Source organism: Rosa chinensis, chromosome 1 (genome assembly GCF_002994745.2).
Source record: "Rosa chinensis cultivar Old Blush chromosome 1, RchiOBHm-V2, whole genome shotgun sequence".
NCBI classification, from domain to species: Eukaryota; Viridiplantae; Streptophyta; class Magnoliopsida; order Rosales; family Rosaceae; genus Rosa; species Rosa chinensis.
In genome coordinates this window covers 7,321,258-7,330,428 of record NC_037088.1, presented here as the reverse complement: position 1 = coordinate 7,330,428, position 9,171 = coordinate 7,321,258, and positions in this window count along the sequence as shown.

Sequence of the window (9,171 nt, the reverse complement as noted above, 5' to 3'; positions counted from 1 at the left end):
CTTATGCAAATTTTCAGCCAAATTGATGATCGTTAAGGTATCAAACTCGATTAAACCAATGAACGAACCGAATCTGTCAAACCCGAACTGTTCGTGTCCATTATTGTAAATTGCATATTTGAATGCCTTAACGATCATCAATTGGCTGAAATTTTGCAGAGATGATCTATACACTAGGACCTAAAAACTGAATGGTTAAGATGTGAATATGTGATCGAAAAGTGGTCAAAAACTTGAAATCCGTTCCTAAACTAAGGTAAGGACATCCTTAGCCAAGAAGGACTATGTGTGTGTGTGTGTCTATACACACACACACACACACACACACACACACACACACACACACACACACATATCCTATCTAGAGCGGAGCTCCGCTTTGAAAATTAACGTGTGAAGTTCGAGTTTTGGGTCACTTTTCGGTCGCATATCCATATCTTGACCCTTCAGTTTTTAGGTACTAATGTATAGATCATCACTACAAATTTTCAGGAAAAATGATGATCGTTAAGGCAATGATAATTACCTTAAAGCTAGTACAGTTCAGGTTGACAGATTCAGTCCGTCCATTGGTTTAAGCGAGTTAGATACCTTAACGATCATCAATTTGGCTGAAAATTTGCAAAGATGATCTATCCACTATTACCTAAAAACTGAACAGTTGAGATGTGGATATGCGACTGAAAAGTGACCAAAAACTCGAACTTCACACGTTAATTTCAAAGTGGAGCTCCGCTTTGGATAAAATCTATATATATATATATATATATATATATATATATATATATGCCCGTTCTAGAGAGGACTTCGTTACTTTAAGAATTTGAAGATTTTTACTATTTTACACTAGTATGTAGATGATCCACCAACCATCCTAGCTCCATGAACTCGTATACGAGAAGCATCTCCTCCCCCTCAATACAATGCCCGATCAAAGTAATGTTTGGATGTCATAGTGTAGCGAGTAAATTAGCCTCGGCAACAAATTCCTTTGTCCCCTGTTGTGCTGTAACCTGATTCTTGACCGCAACAATCTGTATATAGCTACACCAAGTTATAAGTTATATTCATTAGTAACAATAACTAAGGTGCACAGTTTCCTGAAAGTGTTGGAAATCTCTCTAAAAAATTGAGGTAAATGATTTGGAAGCAATTTTATTGGTGGTAGCTAGCATTCTTATTGGGATTGAGAATCTGATTAGCTAAGAGGTTCTTGGCTTCGAGATTAATCAATTGATAGGCAATATACCTATTTCTATAGTTAAACAGTTAAACTTAATAAGCTAGAGAGTTTGTATCTTGATTTGAATGGTTTGTCAAGTCTCATAGCGTCATTCTGGGGAAATTTAACTTACTTGGCCAAGTTATCTATATATTTTGTCCAACAAGGTAGAAGAAATCATACCACACACTATGTAGTTGTAATATATAGTCAATGTATATAGTCGATCACTGTATATACACATTTTATATATAGACCGAATATATATATAGGCCCGTTTTAGAGTGGACCTCTTTACTTTAAGAATTTGAAGATTTTCACTATTTCACACTAGTATGTACGTGATCCACCAACGATCCTAGCTCCATGAACTTGTATATAAGAAGCATCTCCTCCCCCTCAACACAATGCCCGATCAAAGTAATGTTTGAATGGCGTAATGTAGCGAGTAAATTAGCCTCGAAATCAAATTTCTTTGTCCCTCGCTGTGCTATAGTCTGATTCAAACGCTTGACCGCAACAATCTGTATATAGCTGCATCAAGTTATAAGTTGTATTCATTAGTAACAGTAACTTTGATGGACAATTGCCCGAAAGTGTTGGAAATCTCTCTAGAAAATTGACGTAAATGATTTGGAAGCAATTATATTGGTGGTAGCATTCTTAGTGGGATTGAGAATTTGATTAGTTTACAGGTTCTTGGCTTGGAGATGAACCAATTGATAGGCAGTATACTTATTTCTATAGTTAAATAGTTAAACTTAATAAGCTAGAGAGTTTGTATCATAATTTGAATGGTTTGTCTGGTCTCATAGCCTCATTTTTGGGAATTTTAACTTACTTAGCCAAGTTATCTATATATTTTGTCCAACAAGGTAGAAGGAATCATGCCACACACTATATATAGTCACAGTATATAGACAATACACACTGTATATAGTCACTGTATATATAAATTATATATATAGAATGAATATATATATATATATATATATATATATGCCCGTTTTAGAGAGGACCTCCGTACTTTAAGAATTTGAAGATTTTCACTATTTTACACTAGTATGGAGGTGATCCACCAACCATCCTAGCTCCATGAACTCGTATATGAGAAGCATCTCCTCCCCCTCAATACAATCCCGATCAAAGTAACTTTTGGATGCCGTAATGTAGGGAGTAAATTAGCCTCGACATCAAATTCCTTTGTCCCCCACTGTGCTAACGCTTGACTGCAACAATCTGTATATAGGGGCACCAAGTTATAAGTTGTATTCATTAGTAACAATAACTTTGATGGACAATTGCTTGGAAGTGTTGGAAATCTCTCCAGAAAATTGAGGTAAATGATTTGGAAGCAATTATATTGGTAGTAGCATTCTTAGTGGGATTGAGAGTCTGATGAGCTTAGAGGTTCTTAGCTTGGAGATTAACCAATTAATAGGCAATATATCTATTTCTATAGTTAAACAGTTAAACTTAATAAGCTAGAGAGTTTGTGTCTTGATTTGAATGGTTTGCCAGGTCTCATAGCGTCATTTTTGATAAATTTAACTTACTTGACCAAGTTATCTATATATTTTGTCCAACAAGAGGTAGAAGGAATCATACCACACACTATATATAGTCACAGTATATAGTCAGTGTATATATACATTATATATAGACGGAATATATATATATATATATATATATATATATATTATAGGTCCGTTTTGGAGAGGACCTCCTTAATTTAAGAATATTTTCACTATTTTACACTAGTATGTAGGTGATCCACCAACGATCCTAGCTCTATGAACTTGTATATGATAAGCATCTCCTTCCCCTCAACACAATGCCCGATCAAAGTAACGTTTGGATGTGGTAATGTAGGGAGTAAATTAGCCTCGGCATCAAATTTCTTTGTCCCCCGTTGTGCTATAGTATAATTCAAACGCTTGACTGCAACAATCTGTATATAGATAGAATCACCATAAAGTCAGCTGCAATGTTCCTAATCCAAGTTACCTCATTGTATGTCTATTAATTAAAATAACCTCAGGAACATATGTCTAATTCAGTTCATTAGACTATTGTTGTCACGACTACAGTCACATACCCCGTTCCTCGTTCCACATGCATACTCAAAAACACAAGTTAATATGAATATATAGTACATTTTCTACTCATGCATACATAAATATCTAACGGTTTATTTGCGATAATACAACAAAAAAAATGAATCTCACAACCATTGATCATAAAGTCTTCTTGAAGTCTTCCTTTTAAGGGTCCTCATTATAACCTCTCCTTGTACTCATGTTACTCTATTAAGTGATACATTCGATTCCATAATTACTAGCAATCATGGAGATATGGGATGAAGGAATGAAGGAATATGTAAAAATACACCACATTTTCCATCATATTGCCTAACATGACTATTACACCCTAAAATTTAGAGGCACAAAGCTATATTAACAAAGACAATAAATATAAATATTGAATTCTTATATGGTGTCAAATGGTCTACGAAACAATTTCCTATAACGAATTGCTTAAACTTAGATATCAAAGATCCTAAAAGAGTAGCGGAAATTTTTTCCTTAATTAACAACGAACTTCAAAAGGACTAAACTTGAATTCTAGAGGACCATGATATATTCACCAACTGCTACGAAGTCTAGCCTTCTATTTCACCACTTCTGTACCTGGAACCGCAACAAATTACTAATGAGTTATATATACTCTGTAAGCAATCAAAATACACCACATAAAGTAAAAGCAAAAAAAAATCCATATGTTAAAGGAAAAACATATTGTGTGCCTTTGTCAAAGCGACTGACGAAGAGAGAATCAAGGAATCAGTGATTACCATCAATCAACACGATTACAGATCAATCAGCATTTAATGTCAGCATTGTAATTGATATTTCCGTTGTAATTCTCTCCCTATATAAAAGGACTATGAAATGAAATGAGGAGACCAATTCCAATCTCAATTTTACTTTTACACGTCATCAGCACGCTCAGAGCAAATAAGCCAAGAGAAAAGAAAACTTTAGCTTTGAAACAAAAAAAAAACCCAAAACCCTAGAGAAATTTTCTTTTCTTTTCTGCCACCACAAATAAAAAAAAAAAAATTTCTCCCTAGCCTCACCTCTGCCTCTCCGGCCAAGCACCACAGTGCCTAGCCCAGCACAAGCGCCTCCCGCACCGCCCTGCAAACCCAACACACGCACAGCCTCGCTGCCTAACCCCATCACCGAGCCAGCAGTAGCCCCAACACCTGCAGATCCCTCCTGCAGCCTGCAGCCCCACCTGGGCCTCTCCTAGCCAACGCCCCCACGTCTGCTCAGCCGCCTGCATCAGCAGCCCACCAATCCAAGCCGCCGACCGATCCCAGTTCACCAGGCCGCGAGTTGCGCAACACGATCCCATCAAGACCGGCCTCCATCTCGATCCTGAGGCCTTCCCACTCTATCCCATAGCCAGACTCATCCTTCCCGGCCACGAAGCCACACAGCCGACCTCATCTTTCGTCACCTTACCACCTGCAACCCAGAAAACCAGAAAATAAGAACAGGCAGAGAAAGAAGGAGAGAGGAAAGAGGACGCTAAAAAAAAAACAGAGAGAAAAGAAAAAAAGGAAAAGAAAAAAGAGAAAAGAAGGAAGAAAAAAGAGGGGTTGATCCGGCCCAAAGAAAAAGCCGGCCCAATTCAAAAAAAAAAAAGAAAAAAGAAAGGTAGCAGGCCTGCGGCCTAAAGAAAAATAGAAAGAAAAATAAAAATAAAGGGCTGATCCGGCCCAAAAGAAACGACTCGGCCCAAAAAAAAAAAAATAATAATAATAAAAACAGGCCCTGTTGTAGAGAAACTGAAATTGAGAGGAAATCATTGTGCATTCTCATTGATAATATAGGCATCTTTATATAGAGGATTACAATGCATAGAATCTCAATCATACAAGGAAAGTAATTGTACATTGAATAGGAATTTAGATCCTTCTAATTTAACCATATTACCACTAGGTCAAGTAATCTAGAGCTTGGGCCAAACACAAATTAGGGTTTACTTGAACACTCCCCCTTGTGTTGCCCAAACATGGTGCTTCTCTCGTTGCCTTGTTAAAAACCTTGCCGAGTAACAAAAACCCAGTGGGACAAAAATAACCTCGGTCAAAGGGGAAAAAGAGCACAATACACCCTTCACGTTTCGAGGTGAACATGTAGACATCTCCCCCTGATGTCTGCTCCTCCCCCTGATGACTACGATCATGGGAGTTCAGATAATTTCCGCAAGCCAATTCTTGCCACATGTTTCTCGAACGTGGATTTAGGCAATGACTTAGTAAACAAGTCTGCCACATTATCCTCAAATCAAACCTGGTTCATTTTGATCTTGAGGAGCTACTGTTGTTGCTTATTGTAGAAGAATTTAGGCGATATGTGCTTGGTGTTGTCTCCTTTGATGTAGCCTTGCTTTATTTGTTCAATGCAAGCAGCATTATCCTCATAAATGTTTGTTGGCTCATCTGTGGTAGACTTCAGACCACAATTACTTCAAACATGAGTAACTATGGACCTAAGCCATATAAGCTCATGAACTACTTCGTGAAGAGCAATAATCTCTACATGATTAGAAGAGGTAGTGACTAAGGTCTGCTTTGTAGACCGCCAAGATATAGCGGTCTTTCCCATGGTGAAAACATAACTAGTTTGGAAGCGACCTTTGTGTGGGTCAGAGAGGTACCCAGCATCCGCAAAACCTTCCAAAACACTTATATCATTTTGGGATGGGGAGAGGGAACGCAGTCCACCATTTGTAGCATCCCTGACACTAGATGGGTCCGAATCCATCTTCTCTCTATGGGAATAGAACAAACCCATATCAATTGTACCACTTAGGTATTGAAAGATATCTTTAACACCAGTCCAATGGCGTCGTGTTGGCACAGAGCTATATTTAGCTAGCAAGTTAATAGCGAATGAGATATCCGGTCTTGTGCATTGTGTTAAGTACAATAATGAGCCTATTGCACTTAGGTAGGGCACTTCTGCCTCTAGTACTTATTCGTCGTCATCTTTTGGACAGAATGGATCCTTCTTTGGATCAAGACTACGGACGACCATTGGAATGCTTGAAGGCTTAATCTTGTCAGTGTTGAAACGCCAAAGCATCTTTTGCGTATAAGCTGATTGATGAATCAGGATACCATCTATATGGTGCTCAAGTTCTAAACTGAGACAAAACCGTGTTTTCCCAAGATCTTTCATCTCAAACTCAGATTTCAAGTGTTCAGCGGTTTCCATCAACTCTTTAAGGGTGCCAATTATGTTTATGTCATCGACATAAACCGCTACTATTGCAAATCCGGAACTTGTCCTTTTTGTGAATACACATGGGCATAGTTCATTGTTGACATATCCCTTTCCAATCAAGTAGTCACTTAAACGGTTATACCACATCCATCTTCAATCCATATAGTGAGCGTTTCAATCTAATTGCAAACGTGCTCTGTGGTTTGGAGCCACTTGATTTGGGTAGCTGAATTCCATCTGGAACTTTCATGTATATTTCTGTATCTAGATCCCCATATAGATACGCTGTAACCACATCCATAAGCTGCATGTTCAGTTTTTCAGAAACTACCAAACTGACAAGGTAGCGGAATGTTATCACGTCCATTACGGGAGAATAGGTCTCCTCGTAGTCGATTTCAGGGCGTTGTGAAAAGCCTTGCACCACAAGGCGAGCTTTGTATCTTACAATCTCATTTTTCTCATTATGCTTTCTAACGAATACCCATTTGTGACCAACTGGTTTGGTGTTGGGCGGTATGGGTGCAACATTGCCAAATACCTTTCTTTTCGCTAGAGAATCAAGTTCTGCCTGGATCACATCTTTCCATTTTGGCCAGTCAGCTCTACGTTGGCATTCATCAACGGAGCGTGGTTCGATGTCATCGGTCTCAATAATCTCACGTGCCACTGAAAACGCGAATACATCATCAATGATGATGGAGTTTCTTTCCCACGTCCCATGTACACTAGTGTAATTAACAGAGATCTCTACGTTCTCAGGGATAGGTTCTGACATTGAGGTGTCCCTCAATGATGTCTCTTGGATATAACCATAATCCGGAACATTCTCATGGGATTGATTTTGAGTATTGATGATCAAAGGATTTGTTTGTGCCTCTTTCACTCTCTTTCTAGGGCCAGTATCCTTCGAACCAATCGGTCTACAGTGCTTCCTTGCGGGACCTGCAGCCATAGACGCCATATCATTGCCATTCTGGGCAATGGCGCGATCTCCTAGTGTCACAGGAGTGGCGTTATGTCCATTATTCGGGACATCAATCCTTGCAGGCACGTTTGCAGCAGGTATATGTGATCTCGTCAATTTGGCAATATCAGAAAATGCATCAGGCAGAGTGTCTGCTACGTTATGGAGCTCGATTATTCTTCGCACTTCAAGTTCAGACTGTGTGGTATGGGGATCGAGATGAGACATAGTGGGGACAGACCACGACAATTCCTGTCATTCCTATTGAACATATGCGTTCTTATCTCCCCCTAACGATGGGAAGACTGTCTCATCAAAGTGACAATCCACAAATCTAGCGGTAAAGAGATCGCCTGTGGTTGGAGATTCATATCCAACGTAAATTCCCATTCATCGTTGTGGACCCATCTTAGTACGCTGTGGCGGCGTAATAGGCACATAAATAGCACACCCAAAAATGCGTAGGTGCTAGATATCAGGCTCGTACCCAGTTACTAGCTGTAATGCAGAATAAGATTGGGTTGCAGTGGGTCGTAGACGAATTAGCGTCGCTGCATGCAGTATTGCATATCCCTAAGCAGAAACAGGGAGATTGGTGCGCATAACCAATGTCCACGCTATCATCTGTAGTCATTTGATAGCTGCTTCTGCGAGACCATTTTGGGTATGAACATGGGGAACTGGATGCTCTACATCAATCCCCAGTGACATGCAATAGTCATCGAACATTTTCGATGTAAACTCCCCAGCATTCTCAAGTCGAATTGACTTAATAGGATGATCAGGGTAGTGAGCCTGTAGACGGATAATCTGGGCATGGAGTTTGGCATAAGCAGCATTTCGAGTGGACAACAGTGCGACATGTGACTAGCGTGTCGACGCATCAACCAATACCATAAAGTATTTAAAAGGTCCGCATGATGGTTGAATTGGTCCACAGATATCCCCTTAGATTCTCTGTAAGAACGGAATGAGTATTTTAGGATCCTTTGCATAGGACGGTCTCGGTCCTAATTTTCCAAAGAACAGGCTTTGCAAAATGAGTGAGGGGCCTTAGAAGCAACCAATGAGGATTTTGGTTGGGTCTGAGCGTCCGTAGCGCTATTAGAAGCTAAATGTGTGACTACATCTCCCATCATGGCATTAGAGCCATGGAAATTAGTGACAGGACCCGCCCCGGATTCCACCCTGGAATCCGAAATGGCCCTGCGGGACCTACTTTTAAAGAAGGTTTACCAAAAATTTCGGCATAACCTTTCTTAAAAATGGACAACCCAAAAACCTGTGGAAAACAAATTTCACTTCTAAAAAAATTTCGAACCACAAACTCCTAGAGCCACCCTGCTCCCATCATTCAACCAACTCAAGCCCAAAAATAATAACAGTGTATCAAGTATTTCAAGTCTAAGAAACTCCAAGATTTAAGGTACTACAATTCACAAAGTTAGGTCGTAGACCTCAAATATAAATTCCATACAAGTCTGGGTCACAAATCCCATAGTAATCAAAGCAATCTAGGAACGTAAATTAACATAGAGTACAATAGGCTAAACAGGTAACCTACAAAATATGATGACGAAAGTGGATGCTGTCACTATGGCTCACTCCTGAACGCCGAGCAGCAACACTGAAAACTGGGCATTTGAAAACTGAAGGGCCCAGGGGAAAGTACATAAAAACGT